We start from the raw sequence: 12,809 nt of genomic DNA, 5'->3' as shown, positions 1-12,809 counted from the left end.
CAAATTAAAGTATGGTTATCTAGTATCTCAGAAGAGATCTTATTTTGGTATTTTGGTTAAAATCTATCATAAAATTGCTCAAATATGTTATTAGGAATGCTACCTGTTTGTGAATTATGTAAACCCATAGGCCAGACTGAGGGTAATTTTTCTTCTATAATAACTGAAGTGATATTGCTGGATCCAGGAACTATTCTTGCTCAACTTTGTTTTCCAAAGGGGTTGTAACAAGTTAAACTCTCACCACAGTGGATATTGTCTGACTTTTTAATCCCTGCACATCTGCAGGTTATGAAGTGGTATCTCATCATGGTTTTAATTTGTTTATTCCTGATCTCCTTGAACAACTTTTTATGTTTGCGTACATGCTCAGTCACTTCAGTCCTGTCCAACTCTTCACAACCCCATGGACAGTAGCCCGCCAGGCTCCTCTGTCCACAAGTTCTCCAGGCAAGAATACTGGAGTGGGTTGCCATACCCTCTTCCAGGGGATCTTTCTGACCCAGGGATCGAACCTGTGTCTCTTACTGGCAGGCAGGTTCTTCACCGCTAGCGCCACCTGGGAAACCCCAGCTTTTTATGTTTATTCCATCCTATTTCCTCTTCTATCTTCTTCATATACTCTAGATCTGTGCTATCAATATAGCAGCCACTAGTCATATGTGACAACAATTAAAATTAAACACAATTTAAAACTGAGTTTCTGGGCTGCAGCGGGAGACTTTGGCGCAATGTCTCACATCATCTTACCGGTACAGCCTACGAAGAGGCCAGAAGGTAGAACTTACGCTGTGAATCTGTGAATGAGTGTATGGAAGGTGTTTGTAAAATGTATGAAGAACATCTGAAGAGAATGAATCCCAACAGCCCCTCTATCACATATGATATCAGTCAGTTGTTTGATTTTATTGATGACCTAGCAGACCTCAGCTGCGTTGTTTACCCAGCTGATACCCAGACATACCAGCCTTATAACAAACATTGTATTAAAGAGAAGATCTACGTGCTCCTTCATCAACAGGCCCAACAGGCTGGGAAACAGTTGAGTTTGGAAGCATTAGGGGGATGGGAGTGGGCTTGGAACACAGCTGTGTGCAGCGTGCTGTAGTGGAAGTTTTGTATTATATTTATCCTGTTTCCATTTTGGTATATCCTAGCTAGAACTGAATGTATTAGATAAAATGTGATGATCTTGTTCAATCTGAAACCGCCTTTGCCTCCCTCCCCACCCTTTTTTTACTTAAACATTTTTATGATGATTTAGATGAAAGTTGGTTTTTGTCAGTTAACGTTGGTTCCAGTCCCTCAAACTGTTCATACTTGCTTTATAGCAGCCACTGTACTAATCCTCCTTCAAACTGGGGTGGGGAGTGGTGGCGCAGTTTAGTTATGTCCTCAAGACAAAGTCTTGGTGAAAAACAAATAAATGTTCTTTAGTTAAAAATAAATAAATAAAACTGAGTTTCTCAGTCTCATTAGCCGTAATTCAAGTGCCCAGTTTTAATGTAGTTGAATTTATGAAAGATCTACTAAAGCTCTTTTCCTTGGTCATGAAGATATTTGCCTAGATGTCCTTGTAAAAAATATAAAGTCTTGCCTTTTACAGTTAAGGCCTAAATCCACCCATAATTTAGTTTTGGGTGTGGCACTGAACAGGGATATATTTTCATTTTTTTCCAATAGTTCCTTCTTTACCGAATGTATATTAGGCTTTTTAATATGCATGGCTCTTTCTCTGAGCTTCTAGTCTGTTTCACTGATCCTGAGCTGGTCACATTGTCTTATTATAACTTTAAAATGTAATAAAGGCTTGATATCTTGGTTCTTCAGGAGTGTCTTGACTGTTCTCAGACCTTTGCACATCCATATAAAAAAATTTTTTTTTGGCCATGCCAAAGGCATGCTGTATTCCCCAGCCAGGAATCAAACCCACACCCCTTCAGTGGAAGAGGGGAGTCTTAACCACAGACTGCTGGGGAAGTCACCATAAAAATTTTAGATTTGCTGTTCAAGTCCCCCATAAAATCCTGTTATAATTTTGACTGGAGATGCTTAAATCTACAGGTGGATTTGGGAAAAACAAACAACTCTACTATCTATGTGCTAGGTCCTGCCCATGGCCCTGGGGATGTAGCAGTGAGCAAGACAGACGAGGGGATGTCCCATCAAAATTAGGGTAAAATCCAAACTCTTCACTATCGCCTACGAACCAGTCCACACAAGACCTTCCCCGACCCCCTGCTGGCCTCTCACCACTCGCTCTCACTCTGAGCTCCAGTCACAGCTTCCTTTGCATCCCTGGACGTCAGCAAGCATTCTCCAGCTGTGTTTTTGCCGGAATCCACTCTCCACTCTCTGTGCCTCACTTGCGTGACAGGCTCCTTCACCTTAAGCAGGTGTTTGCTCAAATGCCCACCTTTTCAGAGAGGCCATTGTGCTACCTAATAAAGCAGCATCTCTCTCTAACCTTAGCTTTATTCCATAGCCCTCATCACTACCTAACATGTTAAAGATCATTTTGTTTTGTTTTCTGCCTCCCTATGAGAAACTGAGCTCCCTGAACCAGGAACTCCATCTGTCTTGTTTATTATCATGTTCTCAGGGCTTTGACCTATGCCTGGAACATAGTTGTTGTTCCGTTGCTAAGTCGTGTCTGACTCTTTGTGGCCCTGTGGACTGCAGCACGCCAGGACTGTAAGTAAGCACTCAGTGAATTTGCTGAATGAATGAAAGAAGCAGGATCAGACAAATGATCCGGCAGTTTTGGAAAATACCCAGGCAAGCTCTCTGAGTTGGGATAGCTACCCAAAGTTTTATAAATATTTGGCTAGTGCTTATCAATTTTTAAAAAATGGCCACATTCCCCGAAGACTTCCAGGGAGAATAGTATTTAACCATCTAATCATTTTAGAGTCTGATTTGCAAGTATGTTATCATCATATTCCTATACGAGGGTTTGGGGAGATAGATTTTATTTTAAAAAATATTTATTTGGCTGCACTGGGTCTTAGTTGTGGCTTGTGGGATCTAGCTCCCTAACCAAGGATTGAACCTGGGCCCGCTACACTGGGAGTGCAGAGTCCTAGCCACTGGACCACCAGGGAAGTCCCTGGGCAGATAGAATGTAATTAATTCCAATTTATCAATGTTTTATTTTACAGATTACATTTGTGGTATCATAATTAAGAGGTCTTTACCTAATTGAGGAACACACAAAAATATTTTTTCATTTAGACGTGACCAAACAGGTCACTGGTCCCTGCTGATGTCCACTGGGGTCTGAGGGACGATGTTGTGCACTGGAGCCCATGGTCTCCTGTACCACAGGGCCTTCCAGTGAGCCTGGACATTGACCCACTTGGTCTGGGAGGGAGTATTACAGCCTGCAGATGCCCACTGAGCACCTACTGTGTCCCAGGCATCAGTCTGGACACCAAGATAACACAGTCTCTGACCTCCTGGGCTTCCAACGTACAGGAGGTGAAAAATGAGTGAGCAGAGCAAGTTCAGGCATTGATAAGTGTGCTGAAGGCAAGAAGAAAGTATTCCAGTGGGTAGGACAGTGTGGTCAGAGAAGGCCTCTCTGAGGAGCAGACTCCTGAGTTGAAACCTGAATGACAGGATAAAAAGGAAGAGCAGTCCAAGCAGAAGGACGAACACAAGCCCCAAGAGCAGCAAGGGCGAGAAGGGTCTGGGAGAGGGAAGGAAGGCTGTCGGGGGAGGATTAGAGTGACTGAGGGGGTGCAGTGGGGGCAGCACTGAGCAGGAGGCTCCCTCTGACCTCACTGGGCCTGAAGGCCACAGCGAGGACTCTGGGTCTGACTTGGGAACAACAGGAAGCAGAGGAGTGACTGGCAGTGAGTGAGCTGCTGGATTCTCCAGCGATGGACACGCCCATTCGAGACTATGCTGTGCTCAGCCTGAGGCCTGGAGGCCAGAATGCAGACCAGACATCAGAAAAACCATCTTACCCAATACCTGGCCAGGGAATCAGAGCCAGAGAATTTTATATGGAATGGAATCACACAGTCTGTACCCTGTACCCTTTTTTGTCTGGCTGCTTTTACTCAACATAATTTTTTTGAGATTCATCCATGTTGTTTATATATGTATAATTAATTTATTTTTAATTCTGAGTAGTACTCCATTGCATGGCTGTACTACAATTTATCACAAGGACTTATGTATGTAATTGATTGTGTCTCTCTCTTTCCACACTGGTTGGGGAAAAAAACTACCAAAACAATCTGTGGCCCACTTCTAGCAAACAGATTGACTTCAAAGCTAGCATTTTCTATACTCATCTCACTCTTCATTTTCCTTTTTTTCTCCTCTGTTATAAGCTCCCCATCCACTTATCTTTTATTTTGTTACACTATAAACATTTACGTCAGTCATCTAGGTACTGCTCTGAAACAAGGATCAAGTAACAATACTTGTCACCCTGCTTGTTTAACTTATACGCAAAGTACATCTTATGAAGTGCTGGGCTGGATGAAGCACAAGCTGGAATCAAGATTGCTGGGAGAAATATCAATAACCTCAGACATGCAGATGACACTACCCTTGTGGCAGAAAGCAAAGGGGAACTAAAGAGCCTCTTGATGAAAGTGAAAGAGGAGAGTGAAAAAGCATGCTTCAAACTCAACATTCAGAAAAGGAAGATCATGGCATCTGGTCATTACTTCATGGCAAATAGATGGGAAACAATGGAAACAGTGAGAGACTTTATTTTCTTGGACTCCAAAATCACTGCAGATGGTGACTGCAGCCATGAAATTAAAAGATAGTTGCTCCTTGGAAGAAAAGCTATGACAAACCTAGACAGCATATTAAAAAGCAGAGACAATACTTTGCCAACAAAGGTCTGTATAGTCAAAGCTATGGTTTTTCCAGTAGTCATGTATGGATGTGAGAGTTGAACCATCAAGAAGGCTGAACACCAAAGAACTGATGCTTTGGAACTGTGGTGTTGCAGAATACTCTTGAGAGTCCCTTGAACTGCAAGGAGATCAAACCAGTCAATCTTAAAGGAAATCAGTCCTGAATTTTCATTGGAAGGACTGATGTTGAAGCTGAAGCTCAGATACTTTGACCACCTGATGTGAAGAGCTGACTCATTAGAAAAGACCTTGAGGCTGAGAAAGACTGAAGGCAGGAAGAGAAGGGAATGACAGAGGATGAGATGGTTGGATGGCATCACCTACTCAATGGACTTGAATTTGAGCAAGCTCCAGGAGATGGTGAAGGCAGGGGAGCCTGGCACACTGCAGTCCACAGGGTCGCAAAGAGTCAGACACGACTGAACAACAATAAGTAACAGTGCTCTGCTTTGATTTGATTTGACTAGTTCTTTCCTGATGTTTGCTTAGGGATGCTGAGCTTTGTTGATTTGGTCTATTCATAGATGTTCATTATCTCCTACTTGGCCAATGGCTACCATGTCTGGAGTGCTGGTCTCTGATCTCATCCCCTTTCTATGCACCTGCTATGATGTCACCTAGTTATCATTCTACAGTAGGAATCTGAACATGTCCTTCCCATGCAGAGCATCTGCAAGAAGAATCTAAAGTCCTCAGCATAGCAAGCCAGGTCCTTCATTAGTCATTCACGCTTTCAACAAATATTTAGTGCGGACAAATATGAGTGCGGACCATATACTAGGCTGCATGCTAGCCAGCTAAGAGTGGAGGTATGGTGATAAACCAGAGGGACCTGGTCTGTACCTCATAGAATTTATATTCTAGTGGAGGAAACAAAGAGATAAACCACCATGTAAGCAATATAATTATGGACTATGTAAACATGAAGTCATTCTGAAAGAAATAACCAAGGTGCTGCAGTTGAGTACTGGGAGCAGGAATGGGTGTTAGAGAAGGCCTTTATGAAGATATGATGTTTACACTGCATAAAGTAGGAGACAGCAGGAGCCACAGAAGAGTTCTCGGCAAAGGAAACATCAAGTGCCAAGGTCCACAAGTGGGAAATGCCTGGGACGGCAGGACTGCTGGAGGTAGTGAAGCTGCTGGAGTGTTGAGCTCTGCCTCCTTCTCCAGGCTTATTTTCCACCTGCAGTCCCCCTAAATCCCAGACATAGGTACCCACCTGTTCTTCATCATACTATGCCTTCTCACTTTTCACCTGCTCCCCTCTCTCTGAACAATCCTGACTCCTCCCTGAGATTGGGCTTCTAAGTAATTCCTTTGTGGTAACTTTTGGGTTGCTCTGCTACCCTCCTCCAGGCAGCTAGACAGCTCCTTCCTCTTCTATGCCCCCACAAAAGTCTATGTACTTCTCCTTATCTGTGCAGCTAACATTTACTGACTGCTTCCTGTGTACCAAAAACTTTTCTAAGCATTCTACCTGGAGAAACTAATCTTGCAAGGCAGGTTCATTCAACCCTCAAAAACCCTGTAAGGGGGACCTCCCTGATGCCCCAGTGGTTAGGGATCTGCCTTGCAATACAGGGGACCTGAGTTTGATTCCTGGTCAGAGAACTAAGATCCCACATGCTGCAGAGCAACTAAGCTCTGCTGCCACACAGAAAGTTCCTGCATGATTCAATGACGCCAAATAAATAGTAAAAAATAAATTTTATAAAAAACCCCGTAAGCTAGGTATTATTAGTATCTCTGCTCTATATACATGAAGACACTGAGGCCCAGAGAAGTTGAATAACTCACTGACAGTCACAATGAGTAAATGGTGGAGTCAAGATTTCAACCCAATTCAGTCTGTGCTTTAACCACTAAGCCATTTCTGCCTTTCAAGATTGACACAAATATCTAGCAGTGATCAAGCACCCCCTATAAACCAGGCTTTCTTCTCAACCCTTTACATGTATTAACTCATTGAATCCTCCAACAACTCATTAGGATAAATACTCTCAGGATCACAATGACCCCCTTTATTGGCACTAAAACCACAACCCCCTTGGGTGGGGACCATGTCCTACCCAAGTCAGCAACCCCAAAGCCTTCCATTCCCAGAAGCTGCTGGACATGTCTGCTGAACGAGCAAAGAAACCAACAAACCTAGTCTTTCTCTTGGCTCAACATTAAATTTCAAGGGACTGCCCTGGTGATCCTGTGGTTAAGAATCTGCCTTCTAACGCAGGGGACATGGTTTCCATCCCTGGTCGCGGAACTAAAATCCCACACACTGCAGGACAATTAAGTCTGTGAGCCACTATGAAGATCTGGAGTGCTGTAACTAGGACTTGATGAAGCCAAAAACAAAGAAAGAAACATTTTTTATAAAAACAAATAAACATAAAATAAAAATTTTAAATTATTTTAGCATCTTTGTAACAGTGAAAACTAGGAATATCTTGATGTTAAACTGTGATATCTTCACATAGGAAAATACTACACAGCAGCTAAAGCAATTTAACTAGCTTTATTAACACAGCTAAGCCACAAAAATCAGTATTAAAAAGGGGAAGTTGTAGAATGATGGCTAGAGTATGACATCATTTACATAAAGTCTAAAAACAGGTGTTTTAGTCTGTTCAGGCTGCTATAATAGAACATCACAGACTGAGCAGCTTATAAACAATAGAAAACATATTTTTCACAGTTCTGGAAGCTGGGAAGTTAACATTAAGGTGCTGGCAGATACAGTGTCTGGTGAGGGGCCACTTCCTATGTCCTCACATGGTGCAAGGGGGCTCTCTCTGGGGCCTTTCATAAGGACACTTGGCCCATTTTTAGGAAATCTGCTCTTGTGACCTAATCACCCCCAAAGGCCTCACCTCCAAATACCATCACACTAGGACTAGGTTTCAACACATGAATTCTGGGGGGTCACATTCAATCTATAGTAACATGTAGTATTTATGGAAACATTAATGTATGTTATTAGTTTTAAAAGGCTCCTGGGGTTGATAAACATAAAATTCAGCACTGTGTTACCTCCAAGAAGAGAAAAAAAGTATTGGCACTGGAGAGGGAATACTTTAAAAAAAAAAATTAACACAGATTCATACAGGTCCAGCCAACTGAGTTTTAACAAAGGTGCAAAAGTAATTCAATGGAGGAAAGATAGTGTTTCCATGGTGAAACTGGAGGAATTTGACATCCAAAAGTGAAAGAATGAACTTCGACTTAAGCCTCAAAATGAATCATAGATTGACATGTAGGGAAAACACAAAGTCTTTGGGATCTAGGGCTAAGTGTAGAACTCTTAGACACGACACCAAAAGCACAATCCATTAAAGAAAAGAAGCAATAAACTGGACTTGGTCAAAAATTTCAAATTTTGCTTTATGAAAGATGCTGTGAAGAGGAGAAAACAGGAAACTGGGGAATTGCAGGTCTTAGAAGGTTTACAGAGCAGATGTAACAAAGCAGAAAGGTAGATGGGCAAGAGGTTGGATTCTGAGAGTTGAGTACTCGGGTTTAAGAAAGCAGAGTGTGATCCTTTTAGGTGATGTCCAGGTTCGTTGCTTAGGTGAAATGGAGATGACTGTGGAAGAGATCAGGTAAGCATAAGATAGGGTGTTAAGACATCTCAAAATAACAAACCTTTGTACTTCAAAAGACACCACCAAGAAAGTGAAAAGACAACTTATAGAATGGAAGAAAATACCTGTATTTTCTAAGAATTTGTATGTAGAATATATAGCGAACATTCAAAACTCAACAGTAAAAAAATGTAAACAGTCCAATTACAAAATGGGCAAAAGAGATGAACAGATATTTCAGCAAAAACAAAATCCACATGGCAAAGCAGCACATGAAAATACATGCAACATCATTAATCATTACGGAAATGAAAATTCAACATCTAAACACTGCACAAGAATTACATAGCTAAAACTTAAAAAAAAAAAGTGACAATTCCAAATGCTGTGAGGATGCAAAGAAACTGCATCTCCCAGACACTGGGGGTGGAGAGTAAATAATACAACCCCTCTGGAAATGGCAGTTTCTTAAGAGACCTAACCATTCACATACCTGATAACCCAGCAATTACACTACTAGGCATTCATCCCAGGGAAAGAAAAACATCTGCTTACACGAAAATATACATGAATGATCAGAGAAGCCTGTGTTAAAAAGGAGATAAAATGCCCCAAATGGAGTCACTTGTGTCAGGCCCCAGGGCAACAATCTAAGACTTCATTCCTAACCCAATTGCAGTTACAAGCTTCCCCAGGAAACTGACCTTTAACCAGACAACCTGGAATGTCCTGGTCAGCACTAGGATCCACCCCTGTGATTCATGGATACCTCTGCCCTTCCCCTTAGGAGAGGAAGGCAGCCTGGCCTAAAACAAGGTATTCTTGGCTAATTCTTTCCTTTTTTCTGCTTCCTCTCTGCCTTTAAAAATCTTTTCTTTTCTGTAGCTCAACAGAGCTCTTTCTATTGCTAGATGGGACGTTTCCTGATTTACACATTGTTGAATAGAGTCATGTGATCTTTATATTTATTCAGTTGAGTTTTTGTTACTTAACATTTGTAATAGCCAAAAACTGGAAACATCCCAGTTTCCATATGTAGCTGAAAGTCCAGCTGTAGGTGGATGAATAAACCAACTTTGGGACACATATACCACAGAAAGATATTCAGCAGCAAAAACGGATGAACTCTTCACATATTCAACAATTTAGATGAATTTTACATGAAAAATGTCAAAAGGTTACATACTGTACTATTCCATTTATGCAACATTCTTAAAATGACACAATTATAAAGATGCAAAATGGATTAATGACTCCCTGGGCTTGCAGGGAAGGGGTAAGAGAAGCTGTGACTGACCATAAGGAGGTAATCAAGAGGTTATCCTTTTAGTGATGAAAACAGCTCTGTACCTTGATCGTGGTGGGGGTGACATGAATCTACTACCCACGTGATAAAACTGCATACAACTGCAAATATACTGAAGTGCATGTAAAACTGCTGAAGTCTGAATAAGGTCTGTGTGTCACACCAATGTTAATTTCCTGGTTTTGACATTGTACTACAATTGTGTAAGCTGTTGTCGTTGGAGGAAAATGGGTGAAGGGGACATTGAGACTTACCTACTATTTTTGTGAGTTCCTGTGAACCTGTAATTATTTTTAAATAAAAAAATAAATCATTAAGGAAATGCAAGTCAAAGCCACAATGAGGTGTCATCTTACACCCATGGGGACAATCATTTTTTTTTTAAATAACAAATGTTGGTGTGAGGATGTGGAACAATCAAAACTGTACACTAGGGAGGCATGTAAAATGGATTTGCTGTGAAAAACACTTAAAAAAAATTAAAAACAGAATTACCTTAAGATCCAGCAATCTCACTTGTAAGTGCATATTCAAAAGAACTGAAAGCAAGATCTTAAGGAAATATTTGCACAACCATGTTCACTGTAGCAGTTCATTATTCACAAAAGCCAAGAGGTGAAAGAAATCCACATATCCACATAGACAGATACATGGATAGACAAAATGTGCTGCATACATACAATGGAATATTATTCAGCCTAAAAAAGGAAATTTATCACACACGAATACTGTATAATTTCACTTACATAATGTACCTAAGATGGTCAAAATCATACAAAGTAGAATGATGGTTAGGGGAAGGAGAAATGGGGAGTTGTTATTTAATGGGTATAGAGTTTCAGCTTGGCAAGATGAAAAATTCTAGATATGTTATACAATAATGTGAACACAGTTAACACTACTAAACTGTACATTTATAAGTGTATAGTTAGTCTGTGGGCTGAAACCACTGAAGCCCAAGTACCTAGAGTCCTTGCTCCACAAAAAGAGAAGCCACCAAAATGAGAAGCCTACACACCGCAACTAGAGAGTAGGCCCTGCTCGCCACAACTAGAGAAAGTCCACGCATCAACAAAGACCTAGCACAGCCAAAGATAAATGTTTTTTAAAAAGTGCATAGTTCGTAAATTCTATACCCCATTTTTTCCACAAAAATATTTTTAAAAGCTTAAGCAAAATAGCTTTTGATATTCTGTTAAGATTTAACAAAGTTGGGTGGTGGTTATATGGTGTTTGTTATATCATCTCCAACTTTCATATATGTATATAATCTTTCACAGTGAAAATCTTTTTGAATAGCTATTCTTTTAGAATTTTTCATTAATTTATTTGGCTGCTCTGGGTCTCAGTTGCATTACTCCAGATCTTCAGTCTTTATTGAGGTACGTGGAATCTACTTCATGACCAGGGATAGAACCCCCGCCCCCTGCATGGGGAGCATGGTGTCTTAGCCACTTGACCACCAGAGAAATACCTTGAATAGCTATTTTTAAATGGACAGATTTTTAAAATTTTGAGGCCCAATATAAAGACAATTTAGAATTTTGCTCTGTGTTCATTTGGGCACTCAATATCAAAGTTTCTAACTTGCTGGTAAGAAATCAGAATTAGTCTCATAATTCTGTTGCAATAAACTGCCAAACAAGGAAATGACAAACCACAGAATAACTCTGTATTTTAAATGTCAGCTGATAATGTCAAGAAAACAATTGTGAATTTACAATTGGAAACAGTTTTCTCACAGATTTTTATTAAAAGACCTCTAGCTAAGTAAAAAATCACTTTGAATCTTAGAATCAAATTCTTCCTTTCAAAGGGACTGCCTAGGCAAAACCATTTGCACATGGTTATTAAATAAGAACTGTTTTTTTTGCTTTGTGTTTTAAGTGTCTAAGGCTGTCAACATTTTCCCCCAGTTGAACCAAAGGGAAACTACAGTTCACTGAATAAACATTTATTAAGCACAATGCCAAGTACTGTGCTAGATTTCCAAATTTGTGATTTCAGGGATTTCTGTCGGTCTATTCTTTTTTTTTTTTTTAACCGACTACCTTTTACAATCACCAGAAATGACGCTATTATTAAAAGTTTTATTAAAAAACACACCATAAAAAACTCATCTTGTCTATTAAACATGGCACGCATACGCCTCTTTTCTGAAAACATTTTTCTGTGCTGAGGTTACCAAATGCCCTTTGTTCAAACATTAAACCAGGAAGCTGTATGACTAACTTTTGGCAACTGCTAGAATTCCCAGACATGTCACCGTATCAAACCATGAGATTTCCATTCTAGATCATTCCACCAATTCACAGGGATGACTCAAGAGGAGTTGTCACTTAGTGAAACAAGCTCAAACTACTGACCGTCAGGCTAACAAAAACGAAAATCCATACTTTGTACCATGAACGTTTCATCAACTACCTCATCGACCAAATTATCTTCAAGAAACTATTTCTATCTTCTATCATTCATGTAAATAGATTTTAGCAAGTCAGAATAAATTTATCGCTGTCTAGGCGTTAACTCAAATGCTTGTCACACTGTACCTCCTCTTACTGTTAAGCGTTGAAGGATTGTCATTTAGACTCACGACCTTTCCTAAGTGAAAACTAGCCACTCTGTAGTAAGGTGCACATCTCCAGACCACCTCCTAACTTCGCGAGGTTGCTGCTACGCGACAGCCACTCGCATGTTTATTTACACCCCCACCAGCATGACTCAGCCGCCGGGCTGCGTGGCTGCGGACCCAAACACGTCTGCCTTACTCACGTTCCCCCGGTTATCTCGTTGCTGACCAGCGGCCACACCCGCAGCGGGGTCCTAGATGGTTAAACCACCCGTAATGTCGCTGGCACAACCAACACATTGATGGGACACTAAAAATGCTAGGGTCGCGAATTCTCTCGTACGTGAATTCTGTCTCTCCATGTGGGTTTTCGGCTCCCCGATCCACATCATCTTTCATTCGGGATCTGGACAAACAGCAGTGAGGGAAAGGGATGTGAGAAGGGAGGCATTTCTAAGCGCGGCCACCGG

At 40.9% G+C, this 12,809-nt stretch overlaps 1 pseudogene; it reads left to right on the top strand.

Moving 5' to 3' along the window:
• The first annotated feature begins 731 nt into the window (after positions 1 to 731).
• On the top strand, positions 732 to 1,108 carry LOC133055612 (enhancer of rudimentary homolog; annotated as a pseudogene).
• The last annotated feature ends 11,701 nt before the right edge of the window (positions 1,109 to 12,809 follow it).

Source organism: Dama dama, chromosome 5, assembly GCF_033118175.1.
Source record: "Dama dama isolate Ldn47 chromosome 5, ASM3311817v1, whole genome shotgun sequence".
Lineage (NCBI taxonomy): Eukaryota > Metazoa > Chordata > Mammalia > Artiodactyla > Cervidae > Dama > Dama dama.
Note: the sequence above shows the minus strand (reverse complement) of the source record. Positions and strands in the feature narration are given on the sequence as shown.